This window comes from Phocoena sinus, chromosome 3 (genome assembly GCF_008692025.1).
Source record: "Phocoena sinus isolate mPhoSin1 chromosome 3, mPhoSin1.pri, whole genome shotgun sequence".
Classification (NCBI taxonomy): Eukaryota; Metazoa; Chordata; class Mammalia; order Artiodactyla; family Phocoenidae; genus Phocoena; species Phocoena sinus.
Window position 1 is genome coordinate 6,338,577 of NC_045765.1, and position 15,689 is coordinate 6,354,265.

Below are 15,689 nucleotides of genomic sequence, written 5' to 3' on the forward strand. Positions count from 1 at the left end.
CAGCTCCGGGCTAAAGGGCTTCGATATGATCCACAGGGGACAGGGAGCCTCGGGAACACTCTAAGCAGGACAGTTACCCGGTGGGATTTGTGTATTTGGAAGATACCTTGGGTGGAAGCTGACGCTCCTGTCGCAGTGTCTGGGTGAGGGACCTGGACCCTGGATCTTTCCCACCGCAGCGCCTTTGCGCATGCTGCGCAATCTTCCTGAACTGTTCTTCCCTGAACCTGTTCACTTGGCCACCTTCTCCTACCTTTGGATCCTGGACCTTTGGATCCTGGATCTTTCCCACCGCAGCGCCTTTGCGCATGCTGCTCAATCTTCCTGAACTGTTCTTCCCTGAACCTGTTCACTTGGCCACCTTCTCCTACCTTTGGGGGCTCAACCTGTGTGTTCCAGTCCCCTAAAGGCCTAACGTGGACCTTCTCCAGTCACTATCTTTCCAGTCACTCTGTTTTATGAATCTAATAGGTATATACTTTCAATATCTGAAAAAAATCTATTATTTATTTGTTTCTTTGTTTGCCATCTGTCTCCCCATAAGGACAGGGAACTGATTGATTTTGGACACTGTTTCATCCAGTGCCCCAAGCACACAGTAGGTACTTAATAAATGTTTGTTGAAGAAACAGACTCACCGACATAGGGAACAGACTTGTGGTTGCCAAGGGGGAGGAGGGGTGGGGGAGGGAAGGATTGGGAGTTTGGGATTAGCAGGTGCAAACTATTATATATAGAATGGGTAAGCAACAAGGTTGTACTATATATATAGCATATATATATAGCACAGGGAACTATTTCAATATCCTGTGATAAACCATAATGGAAAAGAATATGAAAAAGAATATATATATATATATCTGAATCACTTTGCCGTGCAGCAGAAATTAACACAACATTGTAAATCAACTATACCTCAATAAATTAAAAATAAATAAATTTAGTTATTTATTTTTGGCTGCGTTGGGTCTTTGTTGCTGTACGCGAGCTTTCTCTAGCTGCGGCGAGGGGGCTACTCTTCATTGTGGTGCACTGTCTTCTCATTGCGGTGGCTTCTCTTGTTGCGGAGCACGGGCTCTAGGCGTGTGGGCTTTAGTAGTTGCGGCACGCGGGCTCTAGAGCGCAGGCTCAGTAGTTGTGGCACACGGGCTTTGTTGCTCCATGGCATGTGGGATCTTCCGGGACCAGGGTTCGAACCCGTGTCCCCTGCATTGGCAGGCGGATTCTTAACCACCAGGGAAGTCCTACCTCAATAAAAATTTTTAAAAATGTTTGTTTAAAGAATGGTTTGAAATTACATTGAACTCTTTAACCCATTTGGAAAATATTATGATCGAAAGTGAATCTACATATTTTTCCCCTATTAATTTAGCATTTATTGAGCACCTACGGTGTTCCAGGCACTGTGCAGGTCCTTGAGGGGAACATAATCCCTGCCATCCTGGGCCTCAAAGCTGAGAGGAGGAGACAGATTTTCAAGCTATGGTTTATGGTCAGGGGGTAACAGGGATGGGAGCTGGAGTCTATGGGAAGAGAAAAGAGGACACATCATTGTCGTAGAGGATCTGGGGAGACAGCCTGTAGGAATGACACTTAAGGAAAGGTACTCCAGACAGGAGAAAATGCACATGCAAAGGAAGATATAGTGAACTTTGACTAAGTCATGATGTTGGTGGGAGGGGAGCTGGAGGGACAGGCAGAAGGGTGTGTCTGAAGCAGCTCAGACTTTATCTGATAAAATGGGGCCCATTGGAGGCAAGTTACTTTATTCCAAAGATTCATCTCTCTATTTGTCCCAGTGCTGCTCTGTTTTAAATACAGTAGCTTTAGAATATATTTTAATATCTGATACTCCACTTTTTGCAAAATTCCTGGGCTATTTTCACTGTCTTTTTTTTTTCTTCCCAATAAACTGTAGAATCCTGTCAAGTTTCCCCCATAAAAGCTATAGTGGAATTAAAAAAAAAAATTTTTAATAAAATGCATTACAATACAGAAACAGGGACTTCCCTGTTGGTCCAGCAGTCAAGACTCCACGCTCCCAATGCAGGGGGCCCGGGTTTGATCCCTGGTCAGGGAACTAGATCCCACACGTCACAACTAAAAGTTCCCACATGCCGCAATTAAAAAAAAGAAAAGAAATCCCACAGTCCTCAATGAAGATCCTGCAGGCGGCAACGAAGATTCTGTGTGCCACAACTAAAGACCAGGCTCAGCCAAATAAATAAATAAATATTAAAACAACAACAACAAAAACAGAAACAGACTCACAGTCTTCAAAAACAAACTTATGGTTACCAAATGGGAAAGGTGGGGGGGAAGGGATAAATTAGGAGTTTGGGATTAACATATACACACTACTATGTATAAAATAGATAATCAACAAGGACCTACCCTGTATAGCACAGGGAATGCTACTCAATATTCTGTAATAAACTATATGGGAAAAGAATCTGAAAAAGAATGGATACATGTATATGTATAACTGAATCACTTTGCTGTATACCTGAAACTAACACAACATTGTAAATCGACTATACTCTAATATGAAATAAAAATTAAATTTAAAAAATTTAAAAATGCACACACACACAGAGCTAGATCCAAGAAACCACATAAAAATAAATGTATAACTTAAGGAGTTCCTAAGGGGCAGTTCTCAACCAGGGGCGATTTTGTCCCTTGGGAGATATTCAGCAATAACTGGAGACATGCTGATTGTCAGGATGGAGTGGGGGGAAGGGCTGTCCTTGGTCTCTAGTGGGTGGAGGCCAGGGATGTTGCTAAACGTCCCGCAATGTACGGGGTATTCTCCCACAACCAAGAATCATCTGGCCTGAATGTTGATAGCGCTGAGTGTGAGAAACTTAGCTGGAAGGCAAACATCATTTTAACCCCCACCCAGGTCAACAAAGAGCATGTCACCAGCGACCCCAGAAGCCCCTCCAACAGGCTGCATCCCAATCACAGTGCCTCCTCGCTCCGCAAAGGAACCACTGTTGTGACTTGTGTGATAGTCACTGCCTGGCACTTCTGAATAGCTTATCATGGAAGTTTGAATCTCTAGACACTGTGGTTTAGTCTTGCACATGCAAAAAATATATATATATTTATCTTTTAAGTCTCTTAATTCATGGGTTCCCCGCTATCTTCCCTGCCTTGCAATAAATCGATTGCACGACTCAGACTGTTTCCCACGGTCTGGGTGGTTCTGATCCCATCCTCGTGGTGCACGCTGGCATGGTTCTCTGTCCTTCATCTTCCAGGCAAATTTGCAGTTGTTTCCAGAACTGGGATTAGAGTAGGGTTTGATGCCTTTGGCCCGATTGTGGGTGCTGTTCGTCCCATCAACATCAGGCTCACACTGTTTGTCTCTCCTTGCATGAGGCCAGCAGCCATTGAGAACTAACTTGGTGGTGAATGCAAAATAGCGATGTCCTCCTCCTCGAATTTCATCCTTGTTTTTTAGCTAAAATTCTTCCCTTGCAGATGTTTCCCTTAGGTTCCATTTGGTTACCTAGTGGCACGTTCATGTAGGAGTGCTTGATTCTTTCCCTTTAGAGACCACTTACCTAAATAGTGAATTAATTCCCCATAATCCTCTGAAGGTGATAAATTAGGCTGGTTCTTTTTTTCTTTTTTTGATTGAAGCATAGTTGATTTACATTATTGTGTTAGCTTCTGGTGGACAGCAAACCCACACGCACCACAATGAAGAGTATATATATATTCTTTCTCAGTCGTTTTTTTTTTTTTAACCACGCTGCAAGGTTTGTGGGACCTTAGTTCCCGGACCAGGGATTGAACCCACACCTTCGGCAATGAAAGTGCGGAGTCCTAACAACTGGACCAGCAGAGAATTCCCCAGATTCTTTTTCATTACAGGTTTTTACAAGACATTGAATATAGTTCCCTGTGCTATACAGTAAGTCCTTGTTTTTTATCTATCTTATGTATAGCAGTGTTTATCTGTTAACCTCAAACTCCTAATTCACTCCTCCCTTTCCATAGAAAAGTTTGTTTTCTATGTCTGTGAGTCTGTTTCTGTTTTGTAAATAAGTTCATTTGTATTATTTTTTAGATTCCACATATGTGATATCATATAATATTTGTATTTGTCTAATTTATTTCAATTAGTATGATAATCTCTAGGTCCATCCGTGTTGCTGCAAATGGCAATATATCATTCTTTTTTATGGCTGAGTAATATTCCATTGCATATATGTACCACATCTTTATCCATTCACCTGTTGATGGACACTTAGTATGCTTCCATGTCTTGGCTACTGTAAATAGTACTGCTATGAACATTGAGGTGCATGTATCTTTTGGGTTTTTTTCCTTTTAATATTTATTTATTTTTTATTTTTTGGCTTCATTGGGTCTTAGTTGTGGCATGTGGGATCTTTCCTTGTGGTGCGCAGGCTCAGTAGTTGCGGTGTGCAGGCTCTGTTGTTGTGGCGTGCAGGCTTAGTTGCCTCACGGCAGGTGGGATCTTAGTTCCACACCAGGGATCGAATGGGTGTCCCCTGCATTGCAAGACGGATTCTTAACAACTGGACAACCAGGGAAGCCCCACATGTATCTTTTTTGAATTAGAGTTTTCGTCTTTTCCAGATATATTCCCAGGACTGCTGGATCACATGATAAACCTATTTTTAGTTTTTTTAGGAACCTCCATACTGTTCTCCATAGTGACTGCACCAATTTACATTCCCACCAGCAGTGTAGGAGGGTTCCCTTTTCTCCACGCCCTCTCCAGAGTTTATTATTTGTAGACTTTTTTTTTTTTTTTTGGCTGCCTTTTGTCTTCATTGCTGCGCACAGGCTTTCTCTAGTTGCGGTGAGCGGGGGACTACTCTTCGTTGCGGTGGGCGGTGGCTTCTCTTACTGCTGAGCACGGGCTCTAGGCGCACGGGCTTCAGTAGTTGTGACTCTCAGGCTCTAGAGCCCAGGCTCAGTAACTGTGGCGCAGGGTTGCTCCGTGGCATGTGGGATCTTCCTGGACCAGGGCTCAAAGTCGTGTCCCCTGCATTGGCAGACGGATTCTTAACCACTGAGCCACCAGGGAAACCCTGTTTGTAGACTTTTTGATGATGGTCATTCTCACCAGTGTGAGGTGACACCTCATTGTAGTTTTGATTTACATTTCTCTAATAATTATAGGCTGGCTCTTTCGTTAAGTAGTTATGAGCTTATGGATTTAAATATGTTGTGCTCCAATCCTTTATCCTCACTGGTGGGCCCACCTGGCCAGTGGGAGCCTCTACTGGTTGGAACTTTTTGGAGCAACTCTGATAGTTTTCTTGCTGTCTCCTATGACCAGATGTTCCAGGCACATCTTGGACATTTCCTGTCCCAGACCTGGCATCAGCCAGAAACTCTGGGGGCTTTTTTTGGTGGGAAATTATATTCGTTTGGGTGTTAGAAATGCTCATTTGCTATTGGGTTGGCCATGTGTCTAGACTTCCTTGGTCAAAAGAGCTAAAAGGGGGCTTCCCTGGTGGCGCAGTTGTTGGGAGTCCGCCTGCCGATGCAGGGGACACGGGTTCGTGACCTGGTCCGGGAGGATCCCGCGTGCCGCGGAGCGGCTGGGCCCGTGAGCTATGGCTGCTGGGCCTGGGCGTCCGGAGCCTGTGCTCCGCAACAGGAGAGACCACAGCGGTGAGTGGCCCGCGTACCGAAAAAAAAAAAAAAAAAAAAAAGAGCTAAAAGGAGGGGAATATATATAATATCTATATATATAATATAGAGAGAACATATAATATATTGTCCTATAATATAACACATAATTATATATCATGATATAATCTGTATATAATATATTATAATATGTATGTAATATATTATCATGTACATTTATGCATATACATATGATATATATGTCCATATTCTATTAGGTACAATACTTTATGAATTCATTCTCATATTTCCAGTTCAGTTTCAGGACTGCATGATTTTTACTCAACCTCTTTCTGGTTGGTAGAATAACGTCCCCCCAAAGATGTCCGTATACTAACCTCTACCACCTATGAACATGGTACCTTACATGGCAAAAGGGACTTGCAGATGTGATTATGTTAAGAATCTTGAGGGCTTCCCTGGTGGCGCAGTGGTTGAGAGTCCGCCTGCCGATGCAGGGGACACGGGTTCGTGCCCCCGTCCGGGAAGATCCCACATGCCGCGGAGTGGCTGGGCCCGTAAGCCATGGCCGCTGAGCCTGCGCGTCCGGAGCCTGTGCTCCGCAATGGGAGAGGCCACAATAGTGAGAGGCCCGCGTATCGCAAAAAAAAAAAAAAAAAGAATCTTGAGATGGGGAGATTGTCCTGGATTCTCCAGTGGGCCCAGTGTCATCGTAAAAGTCCTTATAATTGTTGGCAGGAGGGTCAGAGTCAGAGAAAGAGATGTGAAGACAGAAGCAGAAGTGGGAGTGATTGTGATTGCTGGAAGAGGGGCCATCAGCTGAGGATTGCAGGTGGCCTCTAGAAGCTAGAAAAGTCAGGGATACGGACTCTCCCCAAGAGACTCCAGAAGGAATGCAACCCTGAGGACACCTGGAGTTTTAGCCTGGTGAGACCCATGTTGGACTTTTGAACTCCAGGACTGTAAGATAATCAATTAACGTTTTGAGCCGCTAAATTAGTGGTAATTTGTTACAGCAGCAATAGGATACTAATACTATCTGTTTCTTCTTTCTTCCATAAAAACCCTGGTTCTTAAGAACACTGATGAAAACAGAATTAGAATGTCTCAGAATCATTCATTTGCTTTAATGAACACTGCTCACACAGTGGTCTCAAAAAGCAATGCGGATACTGCCATCAATATGTTACTAAAACTGTTTTAAAGTATCTCTTGCATATACTCTCCCCTTTTGCCATCATATATATATATTTGTACTGCATCTACACTGAGAGAACATTTATCCATTACATACACCACCCTTCTTTGTTTAGTGCCCTTCGGTCTTAGGTTTACAAGTAATGTTATGTTTCACACTCTTTGCAGTCATAAACACATGTCTTTCTAGACATTTGTTTATCTGAAATGGAATCCTCAAGACCTCATGGAAACCATCTTCCCTTAGCTCTCACATGTTGATAACAGTCTATATCCTTTATATGTGAAAGTCAATTTTGCTGGATATAAAATCCTTGGCTCCCATTTTCTTTGCTATAATATTTTTAAACATGTCACTCCATTTTCTTCTTGCATAAAGCATTGCTCTCAAAAGCCTGATGAGAGGGACTTCCCTGGTGGTCCAGTGGTTAAGAATCCGCCTTCCAATACAGGGGACGCGGGTTCGATCCCTTGTTGGGGAACTAAGATCCCACAGCAGAGGGGCAAGCCCGCGTGCCTCATCTACTGAGCTCCCGCGCCTCAGTGAGAGAGCCCGCCTGCCGCAAAATACAGAGCCCACGTGCTCTGGAGCCTGCGTACCACAACTAGAGAGACAAAGCTCGCACGCCACAACGAGAGAGAAGCCCACATGCCTCAACACGTGCTGCAACTAAAACCCAATGCAACCAAAAAACAAAACAAAACAAAACCTGTATATTAATTTAGATATAACTGACATAATAAAATTCAGTCATTTCATCCACAAACATGACATATCAGTTAATTAATCCAAGTCTTATTTTAACCTCCTAGTAAATTTTTAGAGTTTTCTTGAAACAGACCACACCCTCCTCCTTAAGGTTATTCTCTTTGGGGGAGAAAGATGGCTGCTCTGAGTCTTAGTTGCTGCACATGGAATCTTTAGTTGCGGCATGCGGAATCTGAGTTGCGGCATGCATGTGGGACCTAGTTCCCCAACCAGGGATCGAACCCAGGCCCCCTGCATTGGGAGTGTGGAGTCTTACCCACTGGACCACCAGGGAAGTCCCAAAGATGGCTGCTTTTGTAGATAGAAGCTCTGTTTCTTATCTTTTCCTAATTGGCTGCTTTCACCATATTGGAATGCTATTGGTATTGTGTATTTGTGTTCATTTGTTGTGTCCTACCTTTCCCAGAAACACTGAACGAGATAAAAATGGGGATGTGAGAGAGAGATGGAGCTGGAGGTGGAAGGGGAGCCAGATGGAGGTGAGACTTGGGAGGTGAGAAAGACAGGGCTTCAGCCTGGGTGGAACTATAACCAGGTCGAAAGATGGAGGGACCAGTTTGGGGGCAAAGGCATTATCCCTCCTCTGTACAAACCCTCTCATGGCTCCCATCTCACAGAGTGTAAGAACTAAAATCCTTTGAGTGGCCCACAATGCCCTGCATGACCCGTTTCTGTCACCTCTTGACTTCCTCTCTCCTCCCACTCACTCTCCTGCTCACTCCTTCTGCTCCACTAGGCACAGTTCTGCCTCAGGGCCTTTGCACCTGCTGCTCCATCTTCCTGGAATGCTCTTCCCATAGATGTCCACACAGCTTCTGCCTCACCTCTTTTGATCTCTGTTCAAATGTCACAATGAGGCTCCCCTGGCCGCCTTCCCACGCTTTCTCTACTCAAGACACCTCTTTGGCCTGCACTAATTTTTTTCCCTAGCACTTATCACCTTCTTATACATGTCTATCTGTTCCTCACTGGAATGTCAGTCCCATATGAGCAAGAACTTTTCTGTCTGTCTTCTACACTGCCTGGTCCCCAGAGCCTCAAACAATGCTTGGCACACAGAAGGTGCTCTATAAATACTTGTTTGCTGAATGAAAGGAACGAAAGGTGAATTTGGACTCCATGTGGACCAAGGATATCCGAGCAGCATTGGAAGAATGTCCCAGCCTCTCCAGCTAGTGTGGAAGTATGTAACAGGGAGAAGGCACTTTGACTGGGTGGATGAAGGAGAAAGATGGAATTATCTTTGATCTCTTTCTCTCTCTCTTTTTTTTTTTTTTTTTGCACAAAGTGTAAAGTTTTTTTTTAATGTGTAACATAGGCAAAATTATTTGTCAATAATTTTTTAAGGAATTTCACATGTTCTGATTCTTTCCCCTGCCAATCACCTTAGTGCCTCCAAAGTCATAATCTTCAAGATAAGACAGCCCTTTCAAAAAGAAGTTTTGCTCAGTTCACAGTTGTCATGTCAGTTGGTCCACAATTCTTTTAGTTGGGCTTCTTTGATCTCCAATGGAATATGGACACACTTCAAAATTCCCCACCTGTAATCTTTGGGATCCAATTTCCTCAAGTAAGTTACTTTAGGACCACAGTTAGGGTCAGGAGATGGATCTGCCTGGTTCTGAATTTGACACTCTAAAAAGGCATTATGTTCAAATTATACTCACTTCTAAGCTATCACACCCTAGAACAGTACAGATCTTTGGGATGTGCCAATAACTTTTTAAAGTCCAGACACTGTGTTCTGAAGGTAAAAGCCTTAATGAAAAAGCCATCTCAGGGACTTCCCTGGTGGTCCAGTGGTAAAGAATCCACCTTACAATGCAGGGACTCCAGCTTCGATCCCTGATCAGGGAACTAAGATCCCACATGCCGCAGGGCAACTAAGCCTCCAGGCCACAACTACCGAGTTCACGCACCTCAACGAGAGAGAGCCCGTGTGCAGCAAATTACAGAGCCCTGGGGCCGGCTCACCACAACCAGAGAGAAGCCCACGTGCCACAACAAAAAGAGCCCTTTGCTGCAAAGAAAGTTCCCGCACACCTCAATGAAGACCCCGCGAGCCACAACTAAGACCTGACGCAGCCAAAAAAATAAACAAAATAAATAAATTTTTTAAAAAGCCATCTTTGTTTCATGTCAACATTAAAAATAGAGCACTAGGGGCTTCCCTGGTGGCGCAATGGTTGGGAGTCCGCCTGCCGATGCAGGGGACGCGGGTTTGTGCCCCAGTCCGGGAAGATCCCACATGCCGCGGAGTGACTAGGCCCCTGAGCCATGGCCGCTGAGCCTGTGCGTCCGGAGCCTGTGCTCCGCAACGGGAGAGGCCACAGCAGTGAGACGCCCGCATACCACAAAAAATAAATAAATAAAAAATAAAAATAGAGCATTAAATCAATGTATCTGATAATTTCCCTCATATCTTAAGCTTTCAAATTATCAAGTCTATAGTGCCAGAAGCAATCTTTGTTTACCAATACACCCCCATCACTTGAATCTGTTTTAAGTATCATGTTCCTTCTTATCTGTATCAAAACTCATACTGAACAATGTGTTCTGGGTCTCAAAAGAGGATTAGATCTCTTAAATAGCGTTTTGTTTTCCTCCAGATTCCTAAGACCATTGATGGTAGAACACATGACCCTTCTCTGTTCCACCCTATCCCAGGCTGAGGCTTGAGCCAGAGGAGAGGAGAGCTAGTCTCCTGGCCACTCCATGACGCACGTGAGCCTCTTGGGAGCCACCTTCAGCTCCTTTGCCAGTTCAAGGGCCTCTTGGAAACTCCGGAGCAGCCCTGCCCTGGTCTGGAATGTCCAGCTGTCCCAGAGAGTCTGCGTCTGCCCCTCAACACTCACATCCCCAGCCCTGAGGGCTCATCAGCCCCAGTTGAGGGTCTCAAAGGGCAGCATCTCCTTCTGCCCAGTCCCCCGCTTCGCCCTCCACCCTCCTCCCCAGGCTCAAAATCTAACTGGTCCGTCCACATCCTATTAGTTTCACCACCTGAGTAGTTCTGGAATTTATCCGTCTCCCCATCTAGTTACTCAAAGACCCCACCATCCCAGGCCTCCCTGCTGCCCTCCTGCCCCCCACGCCCGTCCCCAGCTTTGAACAATCCATGTTTATCCCCAGGCAGGAACGTGCTGGGGTTTCACATATGCGGATGCATCTCTTTCTGAGCCTGGTTGAAATTTACATGGACGTGCATTTCATTGTTACTCTTCCCACTTCACATGTATGTTAGAAGCAACCTTTTCAGCCTGTTCAGTATTTATTTAAAGCAGTTATTAAGGGACTTCCCCGGTGGCACAGAGGTTAAGACTCCACGCTCCCAATGCAGGGGACCTGGGTTCGATCCCTGGTCAGGGAACTACATGCCGTGTGCATGCTACAACAGAGTTCGCATGCCACAACTAAGACCCGGCACAACCAAATAAATAAATTAATTAAACAGATATGAAAAAAAATTATTAAAATCAGGACAGTTGATTCAGGCCAGAATCCTCAATGGATGAGACAGTCAGTGAAAGTTTCATGAGGAAACAGGATATTTGTGTAGTTTCAGTGTAACCACCCATAAAATACACATTCATGACAGAGGAAAAAGTTGTCACTTCACAGAGGAGAAACAGAGAGATAATGCTTCATCAAGTGATAATAGTTAAGATGACCAGGAACGGGGCAAATGGACAAATCAAATCCTAATATACTGCATAGAGAAGGACGCACCATCACTTCTGTGGTATTTCTTCCAAAGATGCTTAACCTGAATCTATTCATGAGGAAAATCAGACAAATGCCATGTCCCCAATGTCCCAGACAGGGACGTTCTACAAAACGACTGGCCTATGACCTTCAAAAATGTCAATGTCAAAAAGTCTACAAATAACAAATGCTGGAGAGGCTGTGGAGAAAAGGGAACCCTCCTACACTGTTGGTGGGAATGTAAATTGATACAGCCACTACGGAGAACAGCATGGAGGATCCTCAAAAAACTAAAAATAGAGCTACCATATGATCCTGCAATCCCACTACTGGGCATATATCCAGACAAAACTCTAATTCAAAAAGATATATTCACCCCAATGTTCATAGCAGCACTATTTACAATAGCCAAGACATGGAAACAACCTAAGTGTCCATCAACAGATGAATGGATAAAGAAGATGTGGTATACATAAATACAATGGAATACTACTCAGCCATAAAAAATGATTAAATAATGCCATTTGCAACAACATGGATGGACCTAGAGTTTATCATACTAAGCATAGTAAGTCACAAAGGGAAAGACAAGTACCATACGGTATCACTTATATGTGGAATCTAAAATACCACACAAATGAACCTATCTACGAAACAGAAACAGCCTCACAGACATAGAGAAGGATTGGGAGTTTGGGATTAGCAGATGCAAACTATTTTATACAGGATGGATAACAACAAGGTCCTACTGTAGAGCACAGGGAACTACATTCAATATTCTGTGATAAACCACAATGGAAAAGAATATGAAAGAGAATATATATATATATATATATATATATATATATATAAAACACTGAGTCACTTTGCCGTGCAGCAGAAATTAACACAACACTGTAAATCAACTATACTTCAATAAAATTTTTTTAAAAAGTCAATGTCATGAAAGACAAGGAAAGGAGAAAGGACATTCCAGGCATGACATCTGTCTACAATGTGTGATCCTGGATTGGACCAGAGACCAGAAAATAAAAATTACTAAGATAGACATTATTGAACCTTTGATAACATTTGAATATCTTGTAGTTCAGGTAGCAAGATTAGATCCGTATTAAATTTCCTGATTGTGATCATTATACTGTAGTTATATAAGCAATGGTTCTCCACTGGTTGGGGGAGGGGCACTGTCTGTCATCCAGGGGACATTTATGTAATGTCTGAAGACACTTTTGGCCGTCACAGCCAGGGTGTGTGTGCTACTGACACCTAGTGGGTGGAGGCCAGGGAGGCTAAAAATCCTACAGTGTAGGACAGCCCTCTACAGCAGAGAATTATCCAGCCTCGGTGTCAATAAGGTAGAGAAACCCTCCGTAGGAGGAGGTCCTTTTTCTCAGGAAATATAAATTGAAGTATTTAGGAATAAGAAAGAGTCATGTCTGTAACCGGCTCAAAAAAGGTTCAGAAAGAAAATGTGTATCTATATCTATACCTCTCTCTCTATATATACACACCTAGATGTGTGTGTGTCTTCCTTACAGCAAATGCTAACCTGTTGCCACATTTGCGTATTTTTTTCTCTGTCTGATTCTGCCCCCAGCCCCCCACCGCCAACCCAAACTTCTTAGTGTTCCTCGAACTCATCAGGAACATTCCTGCCTCAGGAACCTCAGGGCCTTTGCACTGGCTATTCCCTCCTCCTAGAATGCCCTTCCCCCTGATATCTGCCTGACTGACCTCTTCACATCCTTCGCTTCACTACTCACACACCCAGTGAGATGGTTCCTGATCACTCTAGTTTAAATTGCCAACATCCCCCCATTCTGTGTCTCCCTTCTTCGATTTATTTTTCTTTTTAGTACTTATCACCACGTAACATGCTATATATTTTCTTTGTTTACTGTGTCTCTCTCACACAGCCATTGTGCCAGCTCCATTAGGGCAAGGCCTTTGTCCCCGGTGCTTAAAAAGGGGCCTGGGGCTTCCCTGGTGGCGCAGTGGTTGAGGGTCCGCCTGCCGATGCAGGGGACACGGGTTCGTGCCCCGGTCCAGGAAGATCCCACATGCCGCGGAGCGGCTGGGCCCATGAGCCATGGCCGCTGAGCCTGCGCGTCCGGAACCTGTGCTCCGCAACGGGAGAGGCCACAACAGTGAGAAGCCCGCGTACCGCAAAAAAAAAAAAAAAAAAAAAAGGGCCTGACACACAGTAGGCGCTCAGTTCATTGATGAACGGATGAATTGCTGGTAAGTAAAAGAGATGGCCTGAAAGGAGGAGGAAGTTGGGGTCGGGGAGGAGGGGGTAAGAGGAAAGTTGCTACTCATCACCTCCACATCTCCCTTTGCCTCCTCCTTTGAATCCTTCATCTTCTAGGACAAAACCTCGAGGCCACTTCTGGGGGGGCCCTCGGCCCTCAGGAATCGCGCACAGGGGGCGCTCAGCAGCCACGGGCACTTTCCTTCCCTCCCGGGAGCCCGTGACAGCGGAAAGGAACGCGCGTGAGCTGCTCTCTGATTCGCCACCAGGAGGCCACTTCGGGTAAGAATTATTCTTCAGAAAATTTTTAAAAGAAAGAAAGGAAGGAAGGAAGGAAGAAAAGAGGAAGAGAAGGAGAAAAGAGAGAGAAAGAAAGTAAAGAGAGAAAGAAAGGAGGGAGGGAGGGTGGGAGGAAAGAAGGAAGGAAAGAGGCAATCTCTAGCTTTTTCTTATTGTTACAAAAATACTTTCTTAAAATTAGCACATTCATGGGATTTCCCTGGTGGTCCAGTGGGTGAGACTCTGCGCTCCCAATGCGGGGGGCCGGGGTTGGATCCCTTGGTCAGGGAAGTTGATCCCACATGCATGCCGCAACGAAAGATCCCTCATGCCACAACTAAGACTTGGCACAGCCTAAATAAATAAATATTTTTTAAAAATTAGCATATTCATCATAGAAAATTAAGAAACTAAAGAGAGAAATAAAAATTGCTGCGCTAGCCCATCAAAATTGGATCTACCAGGGACTTCCCTGGTGGTCCAGTGGTTAAGACCCTGCGCTCCCAGTGCAGGGGGCCCGGGTTGGATCCCTGGTCAGGGAACTAGATCCCTGATGCCACAACTAAAACCCGGCACAGCCAAATAAATAAATAGTGGGGAAAAAAATTGGGGGACTTCCCTAGTGGTCCAGTGGTAAAGAGTCCGCCTTACAATGCAGGGGATGAGGGTTTGATCCCTGGTCAGGGAACTAAGATCCCACTAAGATCCCAGTTGAGCCCCCGGGCTACAACTACTGATTTTGGAGACTTTTAAACCAAAAATAGTAGCAAAATGTACTTCATGCCACTAAACTGTACACTTCAGAATACTTCAAATGGTAAATTTTATATGATGTATATTTTTCCACAATGAAAAAAAAAAGTAGATTGTATAACATAAACACCAGTTATCAACTCAGTCTTGTTTCATCTCCTCCCAGGTTCCCACTTCCTCCCATCTGGATTACTTTGTTTTTGTTTTTTTTTTAAGTGTTATTTTGGTGAAATCACATACAACTTAAAAAAAATAAACTTATTTATTTTTGGTTGCATTGGGCCTTCATTGCTGCACACAGACGGGGCTTAGTTGCAGAGCTGCCTCCCTTTTGTGATCTGGGCATCAACAATTATCTTAATGAATAAATGAATGTTCTCACAGAAACCCTGCCTGAGATTATTAGTCCATTTCTCTGTTTCTCGCCAGCCTCTTTTCTCATAAACACATTTAAAAAGAAACATTGGAACTGAAACACTTTGCTGTACACTTGAAACTAACACAACATTGTAGACCAACTGCACTTCAACTAAAAAACAGGAACGGAAGAAATATTGGAATGCTACTGGATACACAGTTTGGATTTCTTGTTTAACACACCCTATATTTTTCCTGGGTCACTAAGTACTTCCTTGAAATAGTTTGCAATTTGAAATCTTGTTGCACTTGATGGCTGTTCCTTAATGTTGGAACACTTAGGTTGTTTCCAGACTGTCAGCCAATCACTGTTACAATAAGTCATTGGTTAGGGAAGTGGTGTAACTGATTCATTAAGATGTTGTAATTTCAATCAAATAACTAAGCATGAAAATAAAACCATAAATGTTCTGCAAGGGAAAAAAAGGGAGAATTTTATCTTGCAATAAGGATTTTCTGTGACAAAACCTAGAAGACCTTTTTTTTTGGTCTTTATTTTTTACTTTTTTTTACTTTTTTTTATTTTTTATTTTTTTGGCAGTACGCAGGCCTCTCACTGTTGTGGCCTCTCCCGTTGCGGAGCACAGGCTCCGGACGGACGCGCAGGCTTAGGGGCCATGGCTCATGGGCACAGCCGCTCCGCGGCATGTGGGATCTTCCCGGACCGGGGCACGAACC

The 15,689-nt window shown here is 44.1% G+C and overlaps 1 non-coding gene across 1 annotated transcript; it reads right to left on the reverse strand.

The window, feature by feature from the left end:
- Nucleotides 1–10,119: 10,119 nt before the first annotated feature.
- On the reverse strand, nucleotides 10,120–10,236 carry LOC116752427. The gene has a single exon (XR_004349498.1). It is a non-coding gene; the product is annotated as a small nucleolar RNA SNORA40 (small nucleolar RNA).
- Between the last annotated feature and the right edge of the window lie 5,453 nt (nucleotides 10,237–15,689).